The 17682-nt window shown below is 38.0% G+C and overlaps 1 protein-coding gene and 1 non-coding gene across 2 annotated transcripts in view; one reads left to right on the top strand and one right to left on the bottom strand.

Moving 5' to 3' along the window:
* Nucleotides 1-17682, bottom strand: part of PPP1R12B (protein phosphatase 1 regulatory subunit 12B) — a 243316-nt gene that overhangs the window by 52339 nt on the left and 173295 nt on the right.
* Nucleotides 7933-8064, top strand: LOC117077035. The gene has a single exon (XR_004434627.1). It is a non-coding gene; the product is annotated as a small nucleolar RNA SNORA70 (small nucleolar RNA).

Genomic DNA, 17682 nt, shown 5'->3' with positions numbered 1-17682 from the left:
TTAGAAGGAGGAGGGTACAGTGGTGAGGCAGCAGCCTGGTCTACATGGGTTTAGTTAGAGGACTGGCTTTACACAAGGGATTGAGCAAATAAGTAAACATACTGAAAATGGCAACTAAGTTTCTCATTGTTGGAGAAGGCAGGCATAAATACAAAAAAAAAAGGGAAAGCTAGAAAGAACTCTGTGTTGGTATGTAGGAATTGAAGGTATTGGTATGAACTCATGATTTTCAATAGAGATAGATAAAAAAATAAAGATTTAAACGTACGTGTATAGTAAGCAAATGTATCCATACGTGTATAGTAAGCAAATGTATCCATACGTACGTCTTTCCTAGCTCTGTCCACTGAAAGGGGCCTGGGAAGAGCAACACTCCAGCAGCATTTGGCATGCCTAGTGCCCAGATTATTGTTTCTAAATGCCACTTTCTACTAAGAGGAAGAGGGCTCCCTGGAGAAATGGCTAATTCCAGAGCTGGGGCAAGGAAACAAAATGAGCCTGATATCTTGCGCTAGAAGGTGAGAAAGTTCTCAAACAACACTTAAATGGTATGACATAAGGACACAGAAGCCTGCTTAAAAAGCCAAACCTGGGATAATAAGAGCATCAAAATGAATAATGATAGCAACGAATTATAACCCACTGACTAGGAACCCATGAGTAGACACTGATATAAATAAATGGGAGGAGAACAGGTTCTTGCTTACAATAGAATGCCTACTAATAAATGTAGAAGGAGTAATAAAGTTAGAAAAATTACCATTTGCAACCATGACTGTAAAATCAATCCAAGAAAGAAGTATTAATGATGTTCAAAGTAGTGGGTAAAAGTAGAGGAGAAACTGGAGTTTACATAATCTCAAAGTATCACATCACACAACATTTACTAATCACAAAGGGGGAAAAACTAACTTTACCATGGAGAAACCTGGCAGATGTCATCTCAATTCAGCGATCAAAGACAAGACCACTAGTAACACGACAAACTGATAGCATGAAATGAGAAGAGTACAGTATCACTTCTATGACATTGTGGCCAAAAATGCATAAACTGGGTCTAATCATGAGAAAACATTGGAAAAACCTAACTGAGGGACATATATGACTGGCCTGCTATCTTCAAAAATATCAAGGTCGGCCAGGCGTGATGGCTCATGCCTGTAATCTCAGCACTTTGGGAGGCTAAGGTGAGCAAATCTCTTGAGCCCAGGGGTTCAAGATTAGCCTGGGCAATGTCACAAAACCCCGTCTCTATCAAACAAACAAACAAAACAAAACAAAAAAAACCACCCAAAATTAGCAAGGCAAGGTGGCGCCCACCTGTAGTCCCAGCTACTCAAGATGCTGAGGTGGGAGGATCCTCTGGGTACAAGAGGCAGAGGACGCAGTGAACTAAGATCACACTACTGCACTTCAGCCTGGGCAACATAAAACAAAACAAAACAAACAAGGTCATATAAGTCGAGGAAAGTCTAACTAGAGATACACAAAAATTGGGTATAAATAGTGATCCTGGATTGGATCTTTCTGCTCCAATGGACTTTATTAGGACAACTGGTAAAAATGTGAATGTGTCACGCCTGTAATCCCAGCACTTTGGGAGGCCGAGGTGGGCAGATCACCTGAGGTCGGGAGTTCGAGACCAGCCTGACCAACATAGAGAAATCTCATCTCTACTAAAAATACAAAATTAGCCGGGCGTGGTGGCACATGCCTATAATCCCAGCTACTCAGGAGGCTGAGGCAGGAGAATCGCTTGAACCTGGGAGGCAGAGGTTGTGGTGAGCCAAGATCGCGCCATTGCACTCTAGCCTGGAAAACAAGAGTGAAACTCCATCTCAAAAAAAAAAAAAAAAAGTGAATGTGATCTCTACATAAAGGGTATACAGCAATTCTTTAATCTATTCTTGAAATATTTCTGTAAGTTTAATAGTGTTTAAAAAAAAACAGAGTTTTTTCATCTCACTACAGTGAGAAAGGGGCATAAGGAAGTGACTTTCTTTTTTAATTCCTGACAACTTTTGAAAGATAGTCTCTCATTACAGAGGACTCTAAGATTATATGTTCACCAAAGAATTGGGTTTGCTAACAGAAGCAGGTAGTCACTTGGGCTAAAGGTACAATGAGACTCATTGTTAGGTTATGAATCAATTTAGTGGCCACAACCAGATCAATAAAAAGTGAATAAACAGAATAGCAAATGCTGGAATGCATTACACATAGTAGACTAAGGTATAGGTATGTTTTTGTCAAAGGTGTTTGAACCAGAGGCACTCCATCTTGAATAGGGGCTGGGTAAATAAGGTTGACACTTACTAGGCTGCATTCCCAAGAGGTTAAGGCATTCTCAGTCACAGGATGAGATAGGAGGTTGGCACAAGATACAGGTCACAAAGACCTTGCTGATAAAACAGGTTGCGATAAAGAAGCCAGCCAAAACCCACCAAAACTAAGATGGTGACGAGAGTGACCTCTGGTTGTCCTCATGACTCATTATACACTAATTATAATACATCAGCATGCTAAGAGACACTCCTACCAGTGACAAGACAGTTTACAAATGTCATGGCAACATCAAGAAGTTACCCTATATGGTCTAAAAAGGGGAGGAACCCTCAGTTCTGGAAATTGACCACCTCTTTCCTGGAAAACTCATGAATAATCCACCCCTTGTTTAGCATGTAATCAAGAAGTAACCATAAAACCAGCAGCCCTTGGGGCTGCTCTGTCTATGGAGTAGTTATTCTTTTATTCCTTCACTTTCTAAATAAAGTTGCTTTCACTTTACTCTAGGGACTTGCCCTGAATTCTTTCTTGCGTGAGATCTAAGAACTCTTTCTTGGGGTCCAGGTCGAACTCCTTTTCTGGTAACAAAACCACAAGGTCCTTCAAGGCCCAAAGGATATCAATAGTTAGGTGGACATTACCTAGTCTTTCAAAAATGTCTCTGCCTCTTCCTCCAATCAATTTTTTGGTAGGTTAGTTTATAAACATCTGAGTTGGTACAACACACAGTATTTTAGTTCAGATTTAGGTAAGAAGGTGATGAGTCAAGTATTACCAGTTAAGAAGTACAGTTTAAGTTCTCTGCTCCTCCTTTTGGAACAGGGCATTTTTAGTCCGTTTATGAATATAAGATTCAAAGAAAATATTTTTATTTTCAACTGATACTTTTCTTCCATCTACTAACAACTATTAAGTTCTTATTCTATGCAAGGTACTATTAGGGATAGGGAAATACAAAGTTCTCTTAAGACATGATTCGTGTCTTCAAAGAGATTATAGGAAATCTCAAAATTTGTATCACTACAAAGATCTCCATACTGTTAAAATTAATATCAAGCCCTACTCTTCCATATATTTTTATATAGATAATTTTTGATCTCATACTAAACAAACAATTTGTTTTTAAAGGAGACCATCAATACACACAGCCAAGTCAGAAGATAGTCTAGAATTCATAACAGCTTCATTTATTATTCTACGCTTTTATGACGATGTTTTATTACTGGGTACTTAGAAGGGCCACAAATGTTACTTGGGGGCAGGAAATAAGTTCTAAAGGAAATAGGAGATTCTTTGTCACTTCTTCTCTTTCGATTTTTCCATCTCAATCCTGTTTTAATTTATGTGATGTGAAAATCCTCCCCTTTTGGGGGTGATGGAAAAGATCAATAATGATAACTCACATTTAATGTTGACTCCTGCACAGATGCTCCTGAGTGAGGGAGACATATTAGGGACTTTACCACAAAATGAATCACTTACCATCACTTCTCCTTTTGTGATGGTAATCATCTCAAATGAGTCAGCCTTCATTCCACTTGTAAGGAAATGCAGAATACAGAAAAGTCACGCAATTCTTTCAGTGTAATAAAAGGCCTTTGACACTTTGTGAACAAGCAAAAAAACCTAAAAATCAGACCAACAAAATATATCCACTAACGGCTTATGCATACTCTAGTGGGTTGCCAGGAGTAGGGGGAAGAGATGGTGCTATTTTGGAGTACAAGGCAGCAACAGAGGCAAAGCAAGACAGGATCTACAAGTTGCACAGCATGGAGCTCACAATAACTTTACTAGCTGACAAAATGTTCCCAATCTTGTTCCCATATATTTAAATAATCATGCCCTTGTGTCATGAATGTTTAAGTCTCAGAAACTCATTTAAGAGTAAGAGATTATAAAGGTCCTTTAAGAAAATCATTCTGCAAACCTGTCCTAGAATTGGTTCATGAGTTTAATATTTTGCAATTAAATTTAACTTTAGCAATGGCTTACAAAAAGCAGAAATGAAAACCTATCTCTTTTTAATGTGAACAACATAGCTTTTCCCCCTTCACACTTTTTTTGTAGGCCGTATAGGCTAGAAACATCAGTAAAGGTATAAGGGGCAGAGGTTTGTCACAGGGAGGGGAAGGGGCAACACTTACCACAAGAGCTTTTGAAAATATGTGGGGACACTGATGGGCACAATGATTGGAGAGTGCTACTGGCGTTTCAAATGCCAGGCTCAGGGATGCTGAATGCTTGCTATTCTGGAAACAGACCCACATAGTGAAGAGTTACCCTGCCAAATGCTCACAGCACCTTGATGAGAAAAAAAAAAAAATGCTTGAACTGATTAGAAGCAGTAACAGGGTATATTATATATTTTTTGATTAGCTTAAAAGTAGCAAAAGGGTTCTATATAGTGTCAGTTAAACACTGAATAAGTAGCTTTAAAGCATATGATTTATCTGAAATTTTTGTTAAGACTATAAATATTTAGTACAGTTAAGAGTTAGGGAGAACTGGGGAGATAGTTTCCTCAAATTAATCAGATATTACAATTTAAATATGTGTAGTCATACAGAAATTTTATGTCAAGAAAGGTGTTTTAAAAACTTAAGGAGAAAGGTACGGAGGAGAAAGGTATGGAATTAATTTTAGAATAACTTTTAAAATAAATAAATCCATTTAGTTCTCAAAGGTATCTGTGATAGTTAAGTTGTGCTTATAATCTGTATGCCAGGCAAAACATATTACTGTCTGGTAGCAACATACTTAAATTTAAGCTCACATGTTTCATAACGATCAGTTTCTTGAAAATATAACCTATAACTTAAAGAAGGTTCAGAAATTCTATGTAAGTTTTTAAATTGTCATCAACTTGATTTTAAAAAACATTTTGTTAGTTTTCTTTAAAGCCTATAAATGAGGGTGAATGGTCCATCAGGTGTTAAGAAAAATAATTATTTCCCATTTTTAGTTAACTGCATAGTTTTAAGGAAAAGGCCCTAAGAAAAGCAATCTATGTATGATTCATATAGAACTTTAAACATTTCAATTAGTCTTCAGAGTTGTGAATTTGCAGTTGATCCAGAAATAAAAGCTGCTCTGTTCATCTGGGTTTACTAAAAATACTCCCAAACTTAACATCTAACTTCTTCTTCTTCTTCTTTTTTTTTTAAATAACATAGATCCTGGAAGAGTATACAAAAGACTCTTCCTGGTCAACAATGAACTGACATGCACCATTTTTGCTTTGCAGATACTTCTGACATATACAGTGTAAATGTTTATTCATTTATCAGTTGTCTATGTGTCTTCTATACACACTTTATCTTCATGTTTTCAGGTAAAAATACTTTAAAATAGTTGAAGATGAAAGATGTCATTGTACTACTAGGTTTATCCTCTCATTTCCTTTATCCTCAACTTATTTTCTTTTTTTCTTTTTTTTCTTTTTTTTCTTTTTTTTGAGACGGAGTCTTGCTCTTTCGCCCGGGCTGGAGTGCAGTGGCCGGATCTCAGCTCACTGCAAGCTCCGCCTCCCGGGTTTTACGCCATTCTCCTGCCTCAGCCTCCCCAGTAGCTGGGACTACAGGCGCCCGCCACCTTGCCCGGCTAGTTTTTTGTATTTTTAGTAGAGACGGGGTTTCACTGTGTTAGCCAGGATGGTCTCGATCTCCTGACCTCGTGATCCGCCCGTCTCGGCCTCCCAAAGTGCTGGGATTACAGGCTTGAGCCACCACGCCCGGCCCTCAACTTATTTTCTTTTGTGTCATCTGAATCCTCCAGATATTGAACTTTTCCTTTTTATGCCTTTTTTTTTTTTGAGATGGAGTCTTGTTCTGTCACCCAGGCTGGAGTGCTGTGGCCAGATCTCAGCTGACTGCAAGCTCCGCCTCCCGGGTTCCCGCCATTCTCCTGCCTCAGCCTCCCGGATAGCTGGGACTACAGGCGCCTGCCACCTCGCCCGGCTAGTTTTTTGTAGTTTTTAGTAGAAGACGGGGTTTCACCGTGTTAGCCAGGATGGTCTCGATCTCCTGACCTCGTGATCCGCCCGTCTCGGCCTCCCAAACTGCTGGGATTACAGGCTTGAGCCACCACGCCCGGCCTTTATGCCTTTCACATTTCCACTGGAGATCACTTTGTCCCCTGCATTAGGGTTCTGTCAGGAGAGATTTAAGATTTGGTTCTAGCTAAAAAATATGGCTGTAGCTCTGAAGATGACATAAAAGTTTTTTCCCATGCCTAAGATTTCAAATATATATATATACGTTTGAAAGAAAAAACAGGGAGAGCATTATTTTTTTGTCCAGATTATTTTTGCTCACTGTAGGTAAAAAACAGTTTGTACATACATGTAAAAAAAAAAAACAAAAAAAACAAAAAAACCTTTCAGTCCCTATATAATAACTGAGAAATAAAGTTTCTTCAGCCAGCTATGGGGATGAGGGAAATAATTCCCAGGGTACACACATTAATAGTCCTGTCAACTCTGTCATTCTCACATTGCAATGCCAATGCAATTCCACATAAACACAATTATGCTGAGGCAAACACTGTTGCAGAGTATAAGAACTACATATGCACTGTTCTAAGAAACAACTTGTGAGGTTCATGAGGCATGGCAATGTTTGTGGCAAACAGGACCAATGTGAGAATCAAATTAATTAGATTCCTAGAGTCTACTGCTTAGCATGCAATACAGTAAACAACTAAGCTCCATGATGACTGAGTTGACTGTCATACAACAACCACAAATTGTTCTCTTTGAGCACAAAGGGCATGTAAGAGCTAACAGCTGAGTGCCCCAGGCATGGTTCTAAGTAGTTTGCATGGTACCACATATGATATTACTAACTAGGCTGGTCAGTTTGGGTGGTGATAACAGTGTGTTGCTGGAGTTAAAGTTACAGAGTCAACCTCTGTATGCTTAGTTAGCACCATATTAAAACAAAAATTTTTCCATGCCACAGACTATTAGTGACCTAGCTATCTTACAAATATATGCTGTTGGTCATAATACAGACTGAGTGTGTCCAAAACCCATCATTACAACTGGAACTAAAATAACTGGAATCAAAGAGCAAAGCCGATCCACACAGAAGGATGAGCACAAAGTCAAAGGTCCAGTCCTTAAAACTTGTACCACCTGGGTATTATCAAATGTATTTTTCTAATGCTGTTTGTGGGAAGTATTCAGACTTTATTTTGGTTTTTCTTTGCCTCAGTTCTTAGCCTCTTTTTGTTGTTACTAAACAAGTTGGAGGCAAAACAATCTAGATTTTGGCTTCCTTCTTTTTATTCTCTGAAGCAGTTTATGTAAGACAAGTATTATTATACTCGTTGACAGTTTGATGAAATTCATCCCCCAAATTACTCTAGGCTTGGTGTCTTTGGCAGGAGGTTGGGGAGATGGTGGTGAAGTATGATTAAATTTCTTTAAAGGTTACTGGACTTCTTTGTTTTGCCATTTCTTCCTAAGTCATTTTGATATTTTATATTTTCCCAGAAGAGTGTCCACTTAAATTAAGTTTTCAAGCTTATTGTCATAAAGTTGCTCAAAATAATCTTATATTTTAAATACGTTTATCTTAACTTTGTCCCTATTTCTCTTCCAAATACTATTTGTTTACACCTATAGTTTTTCTCTAGTTCAGCTTGCCAAAGGTTTACTGCATTTTACCCTCCCTAATGGGGCTTAGTGCACAGTGGCTGGAAAAAGTAGATTCCTGGGTTATGTATGCAGCTCAATTGTTGTACGTGTTGCTTTAAGGGACCTTGAAGACTTTTCCCTCTCCCTGTTGTTGCCAAAATAACTGCCTCTGATCTGTTTTTGTTTGCATCCCAGGCCCCAGACTAGCATGTAAGATGCCTTTGAGTCCTAGAACACTGCAGTCAAGGTGGACATTGGAAAATAAAAAGGTTTATTGAATTTTATATCTTTTCAAAGAATCAGCTTCTGGTATTAACACTATCTCTACTGCTATTCTGTTTTCTGTTCATTAATTTCTGCTTTTATCTTTATTTCATTCCTTCTACTTAATTTGGGCTTACTCTGTTTTCAACTTCTTGAGTTTAAAGCTTAGCTCATTTATTTTCACTTATTCTAAATTTTTAACCTTAAACATGTATTTAAGGTTACAGCTTTCTCTCTTTAGCTACTCTACAAGATCTAATGTGAAGTAATCTCATTGTTGTTTAGCTCTAAATATTTTGTACTTCTCATTATAATTACCTCCTTACCCATGCAGTATCTACAAGGAAGTTTATACTTTTCAGAAGTGTTCTTCTCCAGCTAACTTTTTGTTGCCATTACAAAAAAACTATAACCCCTCCATAATCTCAATTCTGTATCTCCACATCCTATCTTTCCAGCTTATTCTTTCTACTAGGGTGACCCTGAACTATCATTCAACCTCATGGAATCTCCACTGTCTCTCATGCACTTGATGTTCCTTCACTCTACTCTTTATCACGCTTACATTCCACGATTTATCATTATTATCATCACTCACCCCTCTCTCCCTTCATAGTGCTTGGCAAAACTACAACCTTGTTTAAATCCAATTTTCTGCCTACTCCACACCTGCACCTGTGCAACTAAATGTGGCTGAAAAAAAACCAACCATGCTCATTGGTCTCAATTTAAGTTCATTACTTTGAACCTTTAGTGGACTCTAATGCACACACAGATACTTCCCTACTCCATTTACTTTCCTAGATAAATACTTCACCCCTTTCCCTTTTAACTCAAACACCTAGCACTTCCTTCCTCATGTTCTTTCTTGGCTGCTGGTCTTGCTTTCTATTTCACTAAGAAAATTGAAGCTATCAGAAAAGAACTTCCACAGACTATCACCACATTTAACCACCATTTACCATCTTCTCACTTGTTACCATTGATGAACCTAACAAGCTTCTATTTGAAGTCAAATCCTTCAACTTGTACTCTAGACCCTACTCAAGGACCTCATTACAGCAGCTCTCCATTCTTCCTCCTACATCATCTTTTTGTTGTTGCTGTTGTTCTCCATTGGGATCATTCTCAGGAGCAAACACGTAGCTTAAAAAACACCCTTTTCCGGCACGGTGCAGTAGCTCACCCCTGTGATCCCAGCACTCTGGAAGGCCGAGGTGGGAGGATTACCCGAGGCCAGGAGTTTGAGATGAGCCTGGTCGACATGGCGAAAGCCTGTCTCTCCTAAAACTACAAAAAATTAGCCAGGTGTGGTGGCAGGCACCTGTAATTCCAGCTACTCGGGAGACTGAGGCAGGAGAATCACTTGAACCTGGGAGGCGGAGGCTGCAGTGAGCCAAGATTGCGCCATTGCACTACTCCAGCCTGGGCAACAGAGCAAGACTCCATCTCAAAACAAAAAACACCCTTTTCTTAACTCTATCTCCCCAAAAGCTGTCACTCCATTTCCTTGCCAACTCCCCTTCCTGAAAAACTTATCTTTAAAAAAAAAAATAACTTTTCTCAATGTTTCCAATTCCTCTCTTCTCAATGTGGCTTAAAATTACTTCAGTCGGGCTTTCTGTCTCACTATTCCGACAAAACCACTCTTATCAAGGTCATAATGTTATCAAAATCAATGGTCAGTTCTTAGTCTTCATCTTACATGACGCTATCAGCAACATTTAACACTGTTGACAACTACCTCTTTCCTGATACTTTTTTTTTTTTCACTCACACTGGAAAGGACACCCAATACTTCTTGGGCCCTCTTCCCTTTTCTATATTTTCTTTCTGTTATCTGATACAGTCTCATTGCTTTAAATATCATCTAAATACTCCACAGCACTTTGGCAGATCTGTATAACCAAACTGCCAAAATTTCCAGTTGGAAATCTAATAGGTGTCTCAAACCAACATACCTAAAATTGGATTCTGGCCAGGTGCAGTGGCTCACACCTGAATCCCAGCACTTTGGGAGGCCAAGGTGGGCGGATCACTTGAGGTCAGGAGTTCTAGACCAGTCTGGTTAACACCGTGAAACCCCAACTCTACTAAAAATACAAAAATTAGTTGGGTGTGGTGGCGGGCACCTGTAATCCCAGCTACTCGGGAGGCTGAGACAGAAGAATCGCTTGAACCCAGGAGGCAGAGGTTGCAGTGAGCCAAGATGGCACCACTGCACTCCAACCTGGGTGACAGAGCGAGACTCCGTCCAAAAAAATAAAAAATAAAATTGGATTCCTAAGAAGTCATTATATGAAAAAAATACTTGCACATGCATTTTACAGCAGCACAATCTGCAATTGCAAAAATTTGGAACCAGCCCAAATGCCCATCAATCAATGAGTGGATAAAGAAACTATGGTATATATATACACCATGGAATACTACTCAACCATAAAAAGGAATGAAATAATGGCATTTGCAGTGACTTGGATGGAACTGGAGACCATTATTCTAAGTGAAGTAACTCAGGAACTGAAAACCAAACATCGTATGTTCTCACTTATAAGAGGGAGCTAAGTTATGAGGATGCAAAGGTGTTAAGAATGATACAATGGACTTTGGGGGCTCAGGGGAAAGGGTGGGAGGGGGGTAAGGGATAAAAGACTACACATTAGGTACAGTGTACACTGCTTGGATGATGGGGGCACCAAAATCTCAGAAATCACACTAAAGAACTTACTCATATAACCAAAGATTACCTGTTCCCCAAAAACCTATGGAAATAAAAAAATTACATAAATAAATAAATAAGACTGGCTTCCTGGTTTTCCTCCCCAACCTGCTTCATTTTTAGCCTCCCCCATGCCAGTTGATGGTAACTCTATCCTATCAGTTGCTTAGGTAGAAAATCCTGGAATCATCTAAAATCCCTCCCTCTGTCTGTCACATCCCACAAGCCCTTCCAGGAAATGTTGGCTCTACCTTCAAATATATCCAGAATCTTACCAATTTTCAACAACTCTATTGCTGCCATGTGATCCAAGCCCCTATCATCATTTCTTGCCTGGATTACTGTAATAGCTGCTCAGCTGCTACCTCTGTCTGAAGTCTAATCTCAACACAGCAGCTTGAATGATTCTTTTAAAACTTAAGTCAGATCACATCACTCCTTTACTCAAAATCCTGCAATGGCTCCTCATTTTGTGCATAGTAAATGACAAAGGCCTATGATGCTCTACATTCAGATGATCTCTTTCCTGCTACTCTCACCTGTCATTGCTTTCATGTGCCAGTACTTTCCCACCATATGGCCTTTGCTCTAGCTGTACCCTCTTGCTAGAGGACCTCACTACAGTACATCTGAAGAAATGTTCTTCCTTCAGGTATCTTTGTGGCTAACTCCTTCAGCTTCTTCAAATCTCAACCTGTCAATAAGATTTACTCAGACCCACTGTTTATATTACAACCTGTACTTTCTCCACCCAATCCTCTTTATTCAATTCTCCTTTCTAGTTTTTTTTTTTTTTTCCAAACTGCATCAGTGTCTAACATATTATATACTTTATTATGTTTGTTGTTTATGGTCTGCCTTTTCATCTTACTCCCTGCTAGAATGTACACTTCAGCAGGTCAGGATCTTTGTCTATATTGTTGACTAAAGGATTCCAAGAGCCTCGAACAATATCTGGCAAATATTGGACAAATAAGTATTTGTTGAATGAATGAGTGTTGATTTTTTCATTTAGCATGGTCACAATACACATGCCCTACATGTGCTATATATCTGTTACATTAAGCTGGTGAATTATGTTGTTCAAATCCTTTATGTTCTTATTTTTGTCTGTTTGATATATTGGTGTCTAAGAGAGGTGTGTTAAAATCTGCAACACTGACTGTGGATATGCCATTTCTTGGTAATTCTGCCAGTTTTGTTTTATATATTTTGAGAGTATATTTTCAGTATCTATAGTCATTTTATATCATCTTCGTGGATTGTTCCCTATTTATAAGTAAGACATGTATTTCTGTCATTTGATGTTTTTAAGCGAAAACATGTTCATGTTTCAAATGATATGCATGTTGCCAGCTTTCAATTGGTGGTAACCAAGAGAAAATTTTTCCTATACTTTTATTTTTTATCTTTCAGTGTTACTCTGAAAACAGCATATGGAAGGATAATCTGAGTATCTCTCTGGCTTTATAGATTAATTTATATTATGATTACTTACACATTTTATTTTGTATTTCCTATTTCCATGTTTTTTCTTTGCTTCTTTTTATCTTCTTTCCTGCCCTCTATTGAATGGAGTGAAAGCATTTAAAATATTACCTATCTTTTCTCTTTCCTCTACTGATTTAGAACTTGCACCTTCTATTTCTATACTTCTATTACTGTACTGAATATCCTTATATTTAACATACTTATTTAAATATATTTTTTCTTTAAATGTCTATAAAATTAATTTGTGTCTTTTCTACTCAAAACAAGGACTTTAGTACACATTTACATCTTTTAATACCATATTATTGCTAATATTTAGTTCTAACTTTTGAAGCATATTAGCTTTATCTCATATTTTAACACTCTTTGCTTTTGTATTCCACTTATTTCTGCATTTATTTTTCTCTTTGCTGAAGAACATCCTTTAGTTCTTTTATCACCAAGAGTTTGTGAGTTGAAAACTTAGCTCTGTGTATCTGAAGATGCGTTTAATTTGGTCCCACTCTGTATATAAACCACTGTATGAAACTGTAAGCTCATAGCTATTTTTCTACAGCACTTTGAAGATACTAGTCAGTTTTCTAGTATCTACTGTTGCCAGAGCCTACTGCCAATTCGACTACCATTCTATTATTCAGAATTTTTTGTTATATCTGTATTCAGAATTTCAGATTTTCTCTTCATCGTTAATTTCCTACAATTTTATTATCATGTATGTAGTTGTGGATTTATCTATCCTGTGTTACACATGGCAGCATTTTCTATTTTGAAGCCTCAGCTTCACTTCTGAAAAAATTCTTAGCTGCAGTTATTGTTATTACTATTGCCACTTTTTTATTCATTCTTTTTTCTCCTTTGCAACTCCTAGCACATCCATGTAAGAGCTCCTCAGGTCATCTTTCATGTCCATCTTTCTCTTTCATTTTCTTCTAATTCTCTCTAAACTGCATTCTGAAAGATTTTCTCAGTTCTATTTCCTAATTCTCTAATTTTCTCTTAAGCTATAGAAAGTATGTACAGTCTAACTGTTCTTTTACTTCAATATTGTATATTTATTTTCAATATATTTTTCACTTCAAGATGTCTAAATGCTTCTTTCTCACAGCTTTCTCTTCTTGTTTCATTATCTGCTCTTCATTCTGTAAAATCTAATTTCTTCTGTACATATATTGAGACTTTTAACTTATTTTTAAACTCTCTTCAGAGTGTTCTTTTTTCCTCAGGTATAACTTCTCCCATTTGTTGGGTTCTTTTGACTGCTTTTTCATGATCTTAGGTTTTACTGAGTTCTTTGTAAAGTTTTGAGGGCTCAATTTTTTTTTTTTTTATTATACTTTAAGTTCTAGGGTACATGTGCATGACGTTTATATCATGTATAACTCCCCAATGCAATCCCTCCCTCGAGGGCTCAATTTTTAATGATGACTAAAAAATGTACGTACCTGTATCTATATATACAGTTTTAAGTATCTATAGGGCAGTTCTAAGTTGCCTCAGCTTAAATCTGATAATGTGCCAACCTTGAACCAGACCTTAAGTTGGTAGCTCTGGGCTTTCTTTCCTCCTAGGTAGCCCAGTTCTGAATTTTTAGCCCAAAAGTATTTTGGGTCCAAGTTCTATCTTGAGTGGTTTCCTGTGCTTGTTTGTGTCTGCCAGTTCTTCTTTACTTCTGGTCGGGAACAAGCAGCTTATTCCTGGCTGTGACACTGCTGGGATAAGTTAGACTAACCCAGCTCCCATTTGCATTGTGCTTTTGGGTCCTGGGTTCATGCATAGACAGGATCATTGCAAAAAACCCTGGTCCCAATTGCCCATATCCATTCATAGCACCACCCCCACCCCCTGCCATCACAGTGGCTTTTCTATTACTGGTCCAAAGAGACTTTTTTCTCTTATTTTTAAGAATAACTATGTATTTTTAAAAACCTTTAAAAATATTTATGCATAATTTCTCTGTTTTTGAACGAGAGGAATTAAGATTCAAGAGTATTCACTCTGCCACCTTGACCTAGAAGTCCCAGAGTAGCTTTCACTTTTGAAATAATAGCAGTTCAATTTTCCTGACCTCACCAGTCTGTAAATATTAGCATATATACCCAAAGTTCAAACTCAAATAAGCTGTAGTAGAGACATATTTCCATTATTTGGAATTTGTTTACATTGAAATAAGTAATAGAGGTACTAGGAAATCAGAAATAGAAGGAAGATGACTTTTAAAAGGTTAAGAAACTTGGGACAGCAGCAGACTTTACTGTAAATCTTATGTACAAACTTCATCACTGCTTCCCATAAATGGAATCAGACTGAGCAAAGAAGAGGGTACTTTCCACAGCACCAGGAAGAGCCACTGCAGCCAGCAGTCCTGTAATAAGCACCAACCTGCACTCCTGCACCTGGAAGACAGCCATCAGCTTAGTGGAAAGAATGTTGGACTGGGAATTCAGAAATTTTCTAGTTCATTTTCTAACACTAAGTCATAATACAGCTTAGGCTAAGCCAGGCCCTCTTCTGGGCCCCAGGTTTTTCATCTGTAAAATAAGAGAGGTGGGCTAGAACAACTTCTAATGTACCTTCCAGAAATAATTTTCTGTGACCTTAACAGTTTGGTACTTTATAAGTAGGCTGAGTCCTCCATTCTTCAGCTTGCTCAGTAATAACCTGCCAGGTAAAAGAAGAAAATCATGTATTTCTGAAATCAGTCTTCAAATCAAATGAAAGAATCACTAGATGCATATTTTTGTTTGATCACCACTCTGCAAAGGAACAGCCTAGTAGCTGGATGAAGTTTCTGTGTGGGTGTACACACAATCTAAGTTTTAAATAGAAAAAGCAAACCAACTCAGACCAAAACAAAAACCCTCCACACAAGTCCCAGACACAACAAATGGTGAGAGTTCTTTTCTACAAACACGTCTGTTTCTAATAGCTGAGAAGGCCAAAAAAGAAAGTATCACACTGACCAGATATAAGTGTAGATAAAGAAAAAACTAAGAAGCATGCAGCAAAGTTACAGGATATGAGAGATTTGACTCTGCACACTGCAAAGTCTGTACAATTAGAAATTTCATGTGAACAGAAATGTAGAGAAGACAATGAGAAAGGAAAGGATAAAACTGGAGTTCCACTAAATGGAAGTTAAGAGTGGATTAAGAATTTTTAAATTGAGGCCAGGCACAGTGGTTCATGCCTGTAATCCCAGCACTTTGGGAGGCAGAGGTGGGCGGATCACTTGAGGCCAGGAGCTTGAGATCAGCCTGGCCAACATAGCAAAACCCCATCTTCACTAAAAAAAAAAAAAAAAAAAAAAAAAAAAAATTAGCTAGGTGTAGTGGTGAACACCTGTAATCCCAGCTACTCAGGAGGTTGAGGCATGAGAATCGCTTGAACTCTAGAGGCAGAGATTGCAGTGAGCCAAGATCACACAACTGTACTCTACAGGCAGAGACTGCAGTGAGTCAAGATCACACTACTGTACTCCAGCCTGGGTGACAGAGTGAGACCCTGTCTCAAAAGAAAAAGAAAAACAAATATTTAAAATTGGGTTAAGTGGCAAGGAAAACTCAAGATTAAATCTCAGAACTTCCTAGAACCTTAACTATGGGCCACAATAAAAATTTATGTGAATTGTTTAATTTCACCACAATACAGTAAAAAAGCAAACTGATTCAGACTTTATAGGTCTGAAGAATGGAAAGCTGGCACACAGCTAGCCATAATCCTGAGTCTTCAAGTAACATACTAAAGACATACTGTTTTCTAAAAAAAACAACAAAAAGCATCTTATCATCTACATTGCTATTTGTGAGGCACAGTATATTGCATCGACATTGCCATATATGTATAGACAGACTATATTAAGGGTGGGTGTCCAGCAGATTTCTATCCACTGTTGCATACTTCCACCACAGCTGAAATAGCCCATCAGTCAAAAGAGAGGGATAAAGTTCCCTGACAACATTCCCACTCAGTTCACAAAATAGCCACTGAGCAGTCTTCACGTTCATGCAAACTTTTTGTAAGTGTGTTATCAAAGCATTTAAGGCAGGAAAAAATTACACAAATAACAAGGCCTCATTAAAGAAAATTTGGGAAATAAAGAAAAGTAGAAAAAAAGTCACATTTAGTCTTATCACAGAAATACAACCACTGCTAACACTTTGCTCACTTTCTCCCTGGTCTCTTTACCTGGGCCTGAGTAGCCACTTCGCCCTTATGGTTGTAATCATATGACATATACAATTGTGTATCTAGTTCATTTAGTAATACTATACTATCAGCATGTATCCAAGTTATTATACTATCTTTGTAATTCACTTTTAAATGGCTGCCTTATACTCCACTCTATTTTAAAGAAACACCCTAAATGGCTAGTTGGTGGGGAATGGTAAAGCAAACTATGATTCATAGTGTTCCATTAGATGGATGAATCATAGTTTACTTAACTGCTGCCAGAATACTGGACAGTAGGCTGTTTCCAATATTTCCGCTATTATAAATAGCTAAATGAGCTAAGTGTTTTGTTCAATAGTGCATAATAGCCTTCCACATAGTAGGTACTCAAGTATTTGTTGAATGGATGTTTACAGAGCTGCCTATATATACCTTGTGATAACAATTTCTATGCATAAACTCCCCCTCCTTCCCATATTTAGAACTGTTTCCCAGAGATACATTTTCATAGGGGGCTATTTTGGGTCAATTTGGGACTTTTGTCAATCTAGCCATTTGTTTCTCAGAAAATAATGACTAATTTGCATTCCCAACAGTAAAATATGGGAAGGCCCATTTCACTACATTCTTAGCTAAATTGGGCATTATCTTTTCAAAGTCTTGCCTTTGGTAAAAAAAAATGTTACTTTGGCTGGGTGTGATGGCTTACGCCTGTAATCCCAGCACTTTGGGGGCTGAGGCAGGCAGATCACCCAAGGTCAGGAGTTCAGGACCAGCCTGGTCAATGTGATGAAACCCTGTCTCTACTGAAAATACCAAAATTAGAGGGGCGTGGTGGTAGGCACTTCTAATCCCAGCTACTTGGGAGGCTGAGGCAGGAGAACTGCTCACACCTGGGAGGCGGAGGTTGCAGTGAGCTGAGATCACGCCGTGGCACTCCAGCCTGGGTGGCAGAGCAAGACTCTATCTCAAAAAAAAAAAAAAAAAAAAAAGTTACTTCATTATAATTTTAGTTTTGAACACCAGTAAGGTTATATACTTTTTCTTATGCTTGTTATTGCCTATCTTGAAATAGCTTTCTCATAATCACTTATCTAAATCTAACTTATTC

The sequence above is a fragment of the Trachypithecus francoisi genome, unplaced genomic scaffold (genome assembly GCF_009764315.1).
Source record: "Trachypithecus francoisi isolate TF-2019V2 unplaced genomic scaffold, Tfra_2.0 Lachesis_group5, whole genome shotgun sequence".
NCBI lineage: Eukaryota > Metazoa > Chordata > Mammalia > Primates > Cercopithecidae > Trachypithecus > Trachypithecus francoisi.
The sequence above is the reverse complement of the archived record's forward strand: the minus strand, read 5'-3'. Positions and strand labels throughout refer to the sequence as shown.